Raw genomic sequence first — 13612 nt, 5'->3', positions numbered from 1 at the left:
ACAGAGAAATGAAGAAACACATATTTTGCATATTTCCCACATAGGATGAGCAGTATTCCAGTTGTACCCAAGGTACAACTGAGATGTTTCTCTCTGTCCTGAGAAAGGAGATGGAACATAAAACCAAGAGAAATAGAGCTCTGTGTTGTCAGTGAGAAGATGGGTAACATTTTGGGGAAGAGAGCTACTAAAACTCCACAGTCTGCTCCCTCCCTTAAACATCATCCCACCATGCAAAATTAATTCCAGGGCAGGAAGAAAACTCTTTGCTAAAAAATACAGCCCTACAGGGGTTCAGGATCTGACTTTAAAGCAGCAAAGAGATGAAAACTAGACCTTCCTCTTCTCTCCCTCTTCAGTGCTGTAATTTGACAGCACTGCTTGTTCTTGACACATTCAGAAAGGGGGAAAAGAGTCATAGTTCGAGTATGCCAAACTCTTTCTCAAAAAGAAAACTGTAAGATGTTGTTAAGCCTATGTACTATGCAGGAGTATAAATGGAAGCAAAACATGTTTTACACACTCCTACAAATACCTTTATAGAAATACTAGATCAATGTTTTCTCAGATACTCAATCACAGCCTTCCCAAGTCTCTATAAGGGGTCATAAAATGTTACCCAGCAGAATCAGCAGCAGCTCTGCTCCTACAGGGCAGAGGAGTGTGAACAGGCTGTAATTACTGCCTTCAAGTGTTCTCAGTAGTCAGGCACCTATTAACTATCATTAATTGGTGGCAGCAGTTCAGGCAGTTGTACAAAGACAGATGAGCTGCAAGGACATTGCAGGGGCCGAAAGGTGAAGTCTCAGAGAATCAGAGCACTGGATCTACTCGGGTAAACTGCAAACCTACCCCAAATCCTTTACCTGTGCCAAATCCCACTGCAGAGAAGGCACTTGTCACTGCTGTTGGGGTGCAGTGGGCGCTTCCAGCTGCACAACTTCCATGTTGCCCTGGAGCAGTGCTAAGGAGACCCAGGAGAGTGGCCCAAAATCGACCAACTCCAAGTGGTGTCATTTGTGTGTGTTGCTCTCAATGAACAGTGACACAACTGAAATATGGACCTCCTTAAAGAAACAAGATAAACCACAGAATTCTTTGAGCCAAATCAGCCTTTTTTTTTAAGGAAAGAGGACAAGAAATGCCATGTTCTCAGTTCCTGTATTTCCTAGCTGACCCCAAACTAGGGAGGCTCTTTCCTGAGAAGTGCAGTCCCATATTCAGTGGCACAGAGATGCACTCAGGTAGAACAGGCTCAGTACCTGGATGCTGAGCTTCCCAAAACTGTCACCCATTGAACCACTGGCTTCTGAGAACAAGGGCACTTTCAGTCTCTGAAGAGTGAAGACCCTCCAAGCCCCTGCCTTGCAGTGTTACAAGGGCATTACCACAGCTAAATCGCTGTTCCTTGCACACCTTTTATACCTTTTCTTCCTCACTGGCTTTGCCAGCCCTTTCCTAAACAGACAGAATTCCCTGTTCTTCCATTAACTGCCTTAAATTGTGTGACAATGCCAGTTCTTAATGCAGAGTTAAGATTAATTGTAAAGTTACAGGTAATGCATGACCCAGGAATATAAACAATAGAAAACTCATCTGCACCTTTGCCTTGTTTCATTATAGCTTCTTAAATATGTTATTTATTGTTATTTTACTGTGGTTTTAAAAAGATTTTCCAGTTATTGGCAAGACTTTTCTAAAGGCACCTGCTGTACTCCATCCAGGATGAACAGAAGCTCCCATTAATGTCAGGGAGAGCTCTGGATCAATAGCAAAATACAGCCCCAGGGTCTCAGCTATGCTGGAATAATCACAGTGCCTCCTCCATGGGGGTTGGAGGGCTGAGGAACTGCTCTAAGGAGACAGTATTAATATAGTCAGATCCCGTATCACACTGCTCAACATGTGACCTCAGGTCTCATGGAGACAGAAAATAATTCTTACAGTACAAATGTGAGCCAAGACTTTAACACTGAATTTTAGAGGCATCACAGAGCTTGGATTTTCTAAATTGTATAACTTCCTAAACTGTGTCTCACATTATGCTTTGTATCTGTCCTTCTTGTCGACCTGTGTTTCAGAAACTCTTCTTCACGCTCTCTTTTCTTGGGTCGGGTACTTTTTGAAGTATTCTGGCTTCCGAGAACTCATCTCTTTCCCCCTCCCCCTTTTTTTTAAGACAGGATTTTTTCTCCTTCTAAAACACTGCATTGTGCTTTGGCTTTTGTGTCCCAAAGTGGGTATGAAGTCATGAGAGCTTTGCCATTTACTGCAGTTGGGAGAAGAACTGAGGTACTTGAACGATCTCTTTGGAGGAAGGACTCTATTAATCTGGGTCTTACATAGCTTTTTATATATTTATGAGGCTGTTTAATGGATTATTAATAAAGTCTATTCAGATCTTAATGTTGTCATCGTATTCTCCCTTCATTTCACCAACAACACCAGCTTGAAGGGATTTTTAGCAGAATTTCCCACAAGTATCTTGGTTCCTTGCATGCCTGGAATGTGATCCCTGTGGAAGTACAGGAAGTTTCTACAGAGCCCTGCCCTAACTCTTCCCTATAACTTGGATTTGCTATGATTCCATGTAAACAGTTTGACAATCCCATCATTCCTCTAACTTTTACTAAACCCATCACTCTTCTTTGTGCAAAGACCATCTTTTCATTCCATAAATGTACAGTACCTGAGAGACTGTGTGGTTTCATTCTGAAAGAGAACCAATAAACATTCCTAAAATTCTGATCAGTGCTGATTTTAGTCATCAAATTAATAGTATGTCATAGTTTATTAAATTAATCATCAATGTGCTATTCAGCATTTTTGAACAGTTTTAAAACAGTTATTAGTATACTGAGTTTATACACAGATAAATTTAGGAGACCCAAATGGGTTCTAACAGATCTATTTTTTCCATCAAAAACCTCATTGTTAATAATTTTTGAGTCAGCTCCTGAAACATCCAATGCAGCTGTGAACCTAAGAGCAACAGAAATGCTCCATTTCTAACACTCTCACTTGCACCTGCAACAAATATTTCCCTGAGTCATATGGAAAGAAGGAAATACAGCATAAGGAAATGGGTGTTCCACTTTCAAGTCAGGTCACACAAAAACATTATGGAGTCCTGTCATCTTTGGGAAAGAATCAAGTCATATCCTGACCCTCATTAATTTTGGGAAAGGTACAAGTGTTTAAATCAGCAAAATGAGCCAAGATTGTGAATCATGGGCTGTGTGCAGAGCACAGTTTGAGGGCAGCACTTGCTCAGGCTTGTTCAGTCACTGAAGGCTTAGCCCTAATAAAGGTGATTGTCCTTTATTGATCAACCCACAGGTCTTTGCTCAGCTCAAATTGTTGTAGAATGTCATTGTGAGCAGTTTGCTCCAAGCAGAGGCCGTGGTTTGTTTCAGCCTCCTGTCCCACCGAGAACAGAGGAAAATGCCACAAACACCTGTGAATTTCTGAAACTCTCATCTGATATTTATCTGACCTTTCCCTGAAACATTATCACACAAATATATTTTTCTAGCCAGGCCTTGGTTCTAAATGGATAAAAGGACCGGAGAGAAAATAGGATGTTTCATTTTAGAGCTTGTTTGGGATTTTATATATATACAAACCTCCACTACATAAATCTCTGAATGAAAAATTGATGCAGGTTTTCTTTCTTTACCTCTCTCCCCTTATCAGAAATGCCTTATCTGGCTGAATATATTCACTGATCTTGACTATTCATTAAAAGTAATAGAACAGCTAAATAACTTGGGTACACAGTAGCTCCAACATATTTTGTTTAGTTTCTTCAATAAATCATATTGTCAGGGGTTCCTTTATTTTACTATTGTGTCACTGTAAAAGGATGAACTATATTTTGAAAATTTCCATCCCTGTTGCTTAAGCTCTGCTCTACTAAGTTTAATACCCTGACAATTCCAGCCATAATTTACTCCTTGGAACAGGTCATTAAGTACACATTGCTGCTTTAGACTTCTTCTTTGATCCATTGCCTTTTATAAAATATAGAAACGGCCTAAATAGTCTCCACAGAGAGAATTTTCTTTTAGGTGGGTATTTAACTATGAATCACAATCCATAATTCACCCACCCGTCCAGAAACATTTCCTGCACCACACAGACACGTTGCTTCCATCCTCACAAAGCCATGTGGTGCCTCAGCATTTGCCACACTGGACTGATTCCTAAATAATGAGGTTAATCATATTGCCAGAGCTAAGGGAGCAGATATGCTGGGAAAGCAGGAGAATCTTCTGTGCTACCTGCAGGTGCTCCTTGGCAGCCTGACAGGGATTGTCAGAGGCACTCACAGGAGCTGATGGGATTTGGTGTGTAAAACCAGCAGGGTACTTGGGTGGGGGATGGATCACAGAGCTGGAAAGCTTCTCCCATGGGCAGATCCAAGGAGTTAATAACACAGTAGGGAATGGGCCCGGCTCGTCTCCAGGGAGGAACTTTCAACTTTTTCCTCTTGAGAATTGTACTCAATCACCATGAAAGGGGAACATTTATGAATGCAATGATCATGGTGCAATTCTGGGATCACTTCTGGCACTCCCCTAAACCTCAGCCTTCAGAGCATCCTCTCCAGAGCTATCAAATTATTGGAGTGTTTGCAGGACCCTGCTCAGAGAAAGCACCTGTTTCTGCAGTGATCAAACTGCATTGTCTGTATTACATCAATGAGCTCTCTGTCTGGAACAGGTCTGGTTCAAATAACTGCCCTTAAACTGTCTTCAGGGACAGTTTTTAAGTTAAGAGAGATTTTTTTGGAAAGACCAATGCTGTGTACAAATACATGTGATAACAGCACAGGTCATTTCAGTCTCCTAATGTACAGACAAATTTTGTTATCCATTATCTAAATGATCCATGAATCTTCACCCAACACTTCTGCTTTATCCATTTTTCGTGTTTATTTTTCATAGATATTAATCATTAAATCTATTTATAAAAGTAATGTATTTACATGTCTAGACATCTGAATATTCAAGCTCCATTTCTCATTCCATGCTGCAAAAATTGATTAGCTGTACCTAGAGAAAATTTGTCAGAGAGTAACTGCCAATATTAACATCTGCCAGCCAATCTTCTTTATAATCAGCAGCAAAAAGAAGTGATTTTGCCTCTTGGGAGAGCTTTCAAAGCTTCCTGTCTCAATTTGCAGTTTGTATCTCTCAGGGGTGTGAATCTGAATGATATTGCAATTCTCCACAGCTTCATCTATCAAACGTGTGAACTGATGACAGGTCCCAAGTAACAACACACAGGGACAGTGGCATCCCCAGGCTGCTCTATTAAGAGAAAAAACAGAGTCAGCTTAAAAGATTTGTGGTCTGAAATGAACTCTTGAGGTAGAATTGACCCAAGGTGTGCAGGGTGATAAAAAAGAGAAGATCAGTGCAAATACAGAAACAGTTCTCGTGTCTCAGTGCAAACAATGTCAGATCTTCGCAGCTCGGGGTACGAGCACTTCAAACAAGCCACCAAACAAGCAGAGTGTTAGAGCTGAGATATCAAAACCACAGAGACTTGGTGGATGCCAATTCCTATTAATTTTAATGGGCATCTAGCAGCCAGATTCCTTGGGATCCTTTGAAATTCAGCACAAAGCTTTAATAAATGCTTGTATTCCCCCCTGGCCTTATTCACGTCAGCAGCGACTCTTAATGTGGAAACCAAACCCGGAGTGCAGGCAAAGGGAAGGCAGGCAGGGGGTAGCAGAGATGTGGGGATGCCTTGTCAGGCCGTGGGCAATTTGGGTAGTTGAGTTTAGAGTCATTCCCTGTCATTGGAATAGGAACTGGGTAGAAGGTGATCCCTTTTCCTGGAGCACTGCAGCATCTACCATTCCTGAGACTCCTTGTCTGAGCCCACACCAGGCAGGAACCACCTCCAGGAAGGTCACAGTGCCCAGGGTGTCTGTTGTTATGCCATCCTTCCCTTCCATAAGCCTCAGCATTGTGAGTGCTGGACTATTCATCAGGGGAATTGGATCTGCAAACTAAAAGGTTATTACAGAATTCACATTGATGACTCAAATGGCGCCTTGCAAAACTCTTGGAATATGCTGGTGATGCCCTATTTAAAGACTGAATTTGCAGTGCTTAAAGCAACAAGCCTGAAAATCTTTTACAAAAGAATAGTAGAATAGTTTCATTTCTTGTATTAATTTTCTGCTGTATCATTCAAGAGTAGTAAAAATCTTGGGTAAACCAGTAGTTATTAATATTATTATTGTATTATTAATACATGGCATTTGTTAGTTATTATTAGTCATATACAGTATTATTAAGAAAATGGGAGTATTTATTAAAGAAAGGGAGATAAATTTGCATTCCTTAGTTATCTTGAGTCATCTGAAAAGAATTCTTCATCATACTTGAATTCAGATTATAAGAAGCACCCAGTGAATCACAAGAGAGTTTTCCTTGGCTGTAAAGCATGTTTGCTACCACTGTAATGCACAGGAATAAGAAAGGTAGAAAACAAGTAAAATGACAGAACCCTCTGTAAAAGAGAATTACTTGTAGAACAGCCAGGATCATCAGAAAAGAAGTGAGTAAACCCATCCTCACAAATAGCTGTGAATTAGCAGAGCCTCACTGACCACCCAAATTCCCAGCAGCATCTGTCTCCCCGTAGTTATGGACTAAGTAATTATTTTATTCCCAAGTGCTTTTTTCTCAGAGACAAGAGGCTCTTTCCACTTGCCCTCCCCATAGTTTTTTTCAGCAGGCTGTTGTTATATTATTCAAAAAGGCAACAACTGACTGAGCTGTTCTCAATATAATATCATCATTTATGCTTTAACTTGGAAACATGTGCACCAAGACTGAAATTATTTTACTCCCACGGGGGTAGCACTCTATTTAAAGTGCCCATTAACTAATCCTAAACAGTGGTGGAAAATCAGTGGAAATACGTGTGGCACCTACATGAATACCAAGTGAATTCATGAAGATTGGTGCTGCATATAAAATTATTCCACTATAGAGGGATACTTCAAAGAAAAAGTTGCTGCAATAAGGAGCTAGTCATAAAAAATATGTCATTCAGTAATAGCTTTTTTATATTCTATGGTTCAATTCCTGGCAGTTAGTGTGCAATTCTGTTACACATCCCAGCTTTCAGGGGCTTCAAACTTATCTGGGAAAACTTAGTGACTTCATAGTATCATGTGTGTGCCTGGAATCAACTTTTGCTTTAAGAAAAAAAACACAATGACCACCTATTAGAGCTGAGTGAAATGTTAAGAGATTCAAGTGCTGTTTATCATTGTTAATATCTTCATTTTAAAATAAAAAGGTATTGATGTTTTTATATATATTTGTTACTGATTGGTCCCAGTAAAATGGCTTTAAGGAGAATTTCTGTAATTGTCTGGCTCTGCTCACATGTCAATAACTGCTTGGATTTCCCTTGATGCCAATGGAAGAGAATGATCTGTAGAGTCCCTCTAGAGTCTATGGACAGGAAAGGTAAAATCCTATTTATTTATTCCTCAGCACCTGGGTGATTGTTACCAGGCTTCAATTTCTAATGGATTGGGGCTACTTTGTTACCAGTTTTAGGTCTGTGTGTAGGAAGCTTGACTTGGGTTTTAGAAGGGCTGAGTTCTCCCATCACTGGGGTTCAACTGGGCCAGAAAAACCCAGTGCACACCAGCAGTGATGCCTAATTTTGTGTTCCAAGGTTCCAATACATTGTCCCAGGTAATGGCACTGGTTGGTGCCTGGTCTTGCTCTATCTGATGTCTCTCAATATTCATCCCATCACCTCCTGTACAGAGGGCAGGGATTCAACCCACTGCTTTAGCAGTATCAGCAATAACCAGGAAGAGAGGAAAACAGATTTGCACACTAAATTCCGTGGACAGATTTCCCAGGACAATTAAATTCCGAATGCACAATCCAGAATACAATATGCAACATGGTAAACTGTGGGTTTATAATTATAGTGAAACCAGAATTGCTGTAATCTAGACATGTTCAGAATGATGAAACACATTCAAAATCTGCATTGTTATTATCTTCTAACCCAATTTACTACAAGAGTTGATTTTCCAGTCCATTTCTCTGAGTGAGAATCACTGGGATGGAGTACTTGAAATATTCACTTACATTTATTCCAATATTTGTGTTTGAATACAAACAGTTCCCATCTCTAAAATTCAAAGATCTCTCTCTTACACTCATTCTTTTGTATCCTCCAGCCCAGTACAGCTTCTCAATGCATTCTCCCAAAACATAAGGTGATATATTGGTGTCATTTCCCCGTTCTAGACACCTTGAGATGATGGTTCTTCAGAGAGCAAGTGGTGCTGAAGCTCATAAAATAACAGGAAAAGGGCTTTTACGGAAGGTTAATTTATGCTGCCATCATCTGGGGTAAAGACAAAGGGTTTTTTTGCAGTGTCTGCACACAGGGTAGCAAAGGGAGGTCCCAGTCCGAGATCAGGAAACAACATGCTACCACAATACAGTACAAATGACCTTGAAAATGATATTGAGAGCTAAACTGAGAACAGCTGATTGGTTTATTCAGTTATGGAATAGAAGTAATTTTACTGCTTTTGTTCCTTTGTTAACTGAGGGGAGAGAAACTGCAAATTTTACTCGAGTGAAACCTGAAGGAATCAAACCATGGCTGAAAAAAACTGTGCAAAATTGCTTTGATTTTTATGTAAGAATTAGACTAAAAGAAGTACAATTGCCAGATATTTTTAAATACAGTTCATCTGACAGCACAATGTAAAGATTCCCCCAGCCCAGAGTTACTGGAAGGCTGTATCTCCCTTTGTAACTCTAATCTCCATGGTTAGAAACAATGCAATTATCTACCCCAAGACATGATCAGTGAATCTACATTATTTTAAGCAGTTTCCAATCTTGAATCTTGCTGCTTAACACATGGGAAAGAGCATGTAATGCAATTTAGGGATCAAAGTCAACATTTGCTGCGTTGCCAATGTTATTTATTTTTAAACAGGAGAAAAAAAAAAAAGAAAGAAAAAAGAAAGGGATAGATTGAGAAAAATGATACGCACAAAAGGGATAAAAATGCCTTCTTGTAGAAAACTGAGTTACTGAAAGAGATCCAAAGACTTTGGTAATTTGGTTTGTGTTGTACTTGAAATAACCATAACCCATCCATCAAGATTAACCAAGCCTGGTGAAATGGCAAATCACATTAACTTGTTAGGCCACCAGGTCAGATTTGTCAAACTGAGGGAACAGAGGCAAGAGACCAAAGATAATTTGTTTGTGCATGTAGCCCTAAATTTTTCTAATAGGAACTGTAATGCCATGATATGGATATTGAGTAGCATCCTCTGAGTGCTTCACTGCTCTCTGGGTACATGGAATGAGCCTAAATAAATGTTTTATTAACACTGATGCTAAGAAATGCATAGAGGAAAGCAGTGGCCATGAACAGCAATTGCAGGTTTTAGTGACAGGACAAAATTGAAGTGTGGGACACCCTTCTGATGCCAGCTACTGGCATTGCCTTCAGGAAGTGCTACATGCATTCCTATCAGAGAAATCCACTGTTCCAGCAGCCCAGCCCATCATCTGCAGCATTAAATCTTTCAGCTCTCCCATCATTATTTTAATTGTGGCCTTATTTTCCCAGTATGTATCTTAAATTGTGCAGTTTTCAGCTCTTTATGGTTGCTTTTTATTTAGTTGATCACCCAGACAACAGGGGTCAAAGAAATACATACTGTGACTGAAAACTGAGAATGAATCTTCATCAGGGTTCTGGCATTACCTTGGAGTTTCAAAGTGGAGGAACATTGTACAGCACAAACTTGTAATTTGATTTTTAGTTCATCACTGTTCTGTGTTAATAAAAACCTGAACTAGTCCAGAATTGAGAGCCCATGGTTGGAAAAAGCAGTTTTTAGAGACAATTTCTGTTTGCAGAGGTGTAATAATTTGCTTGGCTCCCACTCAGCACTTCACATTTCTGTTCAGTATGTCACTGGGAAACATGTGGTAATACAGCTTTTCCTGGCAAGGTTGGATCCACTCCAGTATCACTTTTCCTGTAGTGATGAAATCTGCCTCAAAAATTCTGTCCTCAAAATGTGATTCCCATTGGAAGTGTGGAATGATGTGTAGGCAGGGGGTGATGAGTGCTCTGATGAAGGGATTAAAATAAGGAACTGGCTGCCTGGCCATGCATTGCTGTCATCCTTGTTTCCTCTGGAAAGCAGTGAAGGTATTGGAATATCTAACTTGCCATGTGCTGATGTGTATTCCACATCTTATTTTCAAACAACCAGGCTGGGATAGAGCTGCTGTGGTTTAAGGAAAGAAGGAAGGATTGAGCCTTGGTGTTCTCTAATACCGTATCAACCTTGAGAGTGGGTGTGCCTGTGACAATATTAACCAGAATTCATTGTATGTTTTTTCACTGCTATGTTTGAGATCCATGAGAAGGACTTACTTCCCAACTTTTTTGTAGCTCTTTGTAGTTTAATGCTCTTAGAAATATCTGTACCTAATGCAAAGAAAGGAATCTATAAATGATGAAAAAATAACAAAAAAATTCAAAATGTGTGGACAAAAGACCAGAGTCTGGTAGATTTCCTCACTGTGGTTAATATCTTATTCATAAAAAACTTCCATTTTCAAATTCCAGCGGGGTTTTTTTCCTGATATGCCTTGCCATGACATTTGCCAGGTCATGGCCCTGGTTATCCTGGTGGTTCATAGTCACTCTGGGATCAGGGAATAGAGCCAGGTCTTCCTCCACCTCTGTCATTTCCAAGCTAACGAGCTCCCTGCTTGTGCCAGAAATTCTTGTTACTCTTCCCTAAGTGAACAGTTGTGCATTTTGTGCTCTCACATTTCATCCTATTTCCATTAGTCCAGTTCTAAATGTCACCCAAAGTGTCCTGCAGGATATTCCACTCCTCCTTCACACTGAGGATGTCTCCCAATTACATTTCAGAACCAAATGTCATGAGCATTGTCCCAAGATTTTGTGTCAGCTTTGTAAGTAAAATGTTATATAAAATATAACACTAATCCATAAGAAAATTCCACCAGCAATCCTCCTCCTTGACTAGAGATTTAACCTGGTGGACTCTCTCTGGAGTCAGTGGGGTAAATTTTTCTTATTGGTAGTTTTTATTGTGTTGTAGGAGAAGTAAATGACTGGGGTTGTGAGAAGGGAGAGCTAAAATCAATGGTAAATACTTAGATGCTGAAAGTTAACTATGTGCTCAATTTTTTAGCTGTAAATATCAGAGGGAAAATCTCCTTCTTAAAACTTTTTGCCTTGAGTGGAATCTTGTTGCCTGTGCATCCTGTTGCCAGAGCAACCTGTACTGGCACTGGAACAGTGGCAAAGATCAGCTGCTGCTTTCAGAACAGACACAACAACATAAATGTGGGCATTAAGTTGGAATTTTTTATACCAACATTATCTAATTCTATTTTCCTTATTTCATAAAAATATGGATTTTTATCTTTTTTTCCACTGTAGAAATTAGTTGGGAACAGTGAACAGGATTCCTCAGAAAGTAACATCCAGTATAAGAGCTTTTGCTAATTGTTTAATAGTGAACACTGTTATGTGAAATATGCAGGGAGAGGCAATGTAATGGTATCAATCTGATGTCCACACCCAAAATTGTAACTGATCCAGCTTGTGAGGGAGGCAAGAAGACTTAAAGGAAAATTTGCAGAAATCTTTTCTGATTCAGCCTTTGATCCCCAGCTCTCCTCAGATCACAGGTCCTACATGCCTCAAACTTCCCAGGTTTAACTACCCCTGGAAACATAAAGGAAGCTCAAAGCACACAAATAAGTGATTCCCATCTGAACAGAAGTCAGGCACTACATTTCTATGTTCTGCAGCTGAACCTCCTCACACACACACACTCCAGTGCCGAGTCAACGAGATGTTTGGTTAGAATTTGACTTTTTGTAGTTTGCTCTGCTGCTGTGGAAAAAAAGCATATAGAATTAATAGAATTATACCTGACGATATCTGGCTCTGTTGGGTTTTGTTCAGTACTGTTATAATAGCAATAACAAGTACTAAAAATTGTCAGTCTTAAACAATTGCAGCACCGCAGAGAACAAATAAACCCACATATAAACAAATACTGAAGGATTATCTTCACTTAAAATACAATGCAGATTACAGTAGAACATATACAAGATTTTAATGTTCAATACAATTAAGTCTTCTGCTGTGCTGTAAACTTTACTGAATATGCTGTGGGAAAATATTACAAAAACTAGTCAACTATTCCCAGCAGACTTTGAATGCTTTTTTTGTCTGTAGCTGCATAAATTAGAATGAATTTTCTTTCATTACAGACAGTAAAAAGGAGGATTAATATGGAAATCTTTTCCAGTGAAAATTTCTATCAGGAATACAGAAAACACAGTGCAACATTAGGCAGATAATCTGAAGAACCTCTTGGCTTTTGACATTTTTGGAAGCACTGTGGGCTTTCTTTTCAGGACCTCTGACACAAATTTTGTACTTCTTACAGCATTTCTCAAACATCCTTCTATTTGATCCAGAGCAATCAATGCAGAGATAGCAGCTGTTATTTTTATCCTTTTTTGATGTAAATTGTGTAAGTCTCTGCTCGTGGACAGTTTCATCAGAATGGCTTTTCAGGCCGGAAATTGCTGTGTTTCCTTCCTTAGGGTTAATCCTATTTCACAGCATATGGGGAGGCAAAGGATCTGGAAAGCAGGAAAGGGCCCTTACATAAGCTGGGCAGGATTGATGTCCTTGAAGTTGGGGTTTTGTGTGACTGGCCTCATCCTGCAGGACTGGGGTCACACTGGAGCTCTTAAGGAGCACAAACCAGCTCAGCAAATCCCAGAGCACTTTGCCTGAGTGCACAGGGGTGTGAACCCCCCTCTGAGCCCGGCTGGGAGTGACAGCCACGTGCAAGGGTGTTCATTTGATCTCACAAACACAGAAGCATGGAGCATGCTGAGTTGGAAGGGACTCACAAGGATCATCCAGTCCAACCCTTGGCCTTGCACAGGAGCATCCCCAGAGTCACACCCTGTGCCCCAAAGGATCATCCAAACCCTCCTGGAGCTCTGGCAGCCTTGGGGCTGTGCCCACTGCCCTGGGGAGCTTGGGCAGTGCCCAACCACCCTCTGGGGGAAGAACCTTTTCCTGACATCCAACCTAAACCTGCCCTGACACAGCTCCAGACCATTCCCTGGGTCCTGTCCCTGGTCCCCCAGAGCAGAGCTCAGTCCCTGCCCCTCCTCTGCCCCTCCCCAGGCAGTTGTACCTGCACTGAGATCTCCCCTCAGTCTCCTCTTCTCCAGCTGAACACACCAGGTGCCCTCAGCTGCTCACAGGGCTTCAAATCAAGGCTCTTCCCCACCTTCATTGCCCTCCTTTGGACTTTTTCTAATGGCTCGATATCTTCCTTATATTGTGGTGCCCCAAACTGCCCCAATATTCCAGATGAGGCCACCCCAGGTCAGAGCAGAGAAGGACAATCCCCTCCCTCCCCCAGCAAGGCTGGGCCTGATGTGCCCCCCTGGACAGGGATGCATGAGCTTTTCTTATCTCCATCTAATGTCAGATA

The 13612-nt window shown here is 40.7% G+C and overlaps 1 long non-coding RNA gene across 1 annotated transcript; it reads right to left on the bottom strand.

Moving 5' to 3' along the window:
- Positions 1-11566: 11566 nt before the first annotated feature.
- LOC116795568 lies at positions 11567-12920 on the bottom strand. The gene is made up of 2 exons (XR_004360085.1): positions 12540-12920; positions 11567-11979 (listed from the first exon to the last, which is right to left on the bottom strand). It is a non-coding gene; the product is annotated as an uncharacterized LOC116795568 (long non-coding RNA).
- Positions 12921-13612: the final 692 nt, after the last annotated feature.

The sequence above is a fragment of the Chiroxiphia lanceolata genome, chromosome 17 (assembly GCF_009829145.1).
Source record: "Chiroxiphia lanceolata isolate bChiLan1 chromosome 17, bChiLan1.pri, whole genome shotgun sequence".
Lineage (NCBI taxonomy): Eukaryota > Metazoa > Chordata > Aves > Passeriformes > Pipridae > Chiroxiphia > Chiroxiphia lanceolata.
The sequence above is the reverse complement of the archived record's forward strand: the minus strand, read 5'-3'. Positions and strand labels throughout refer to the sequence as shown.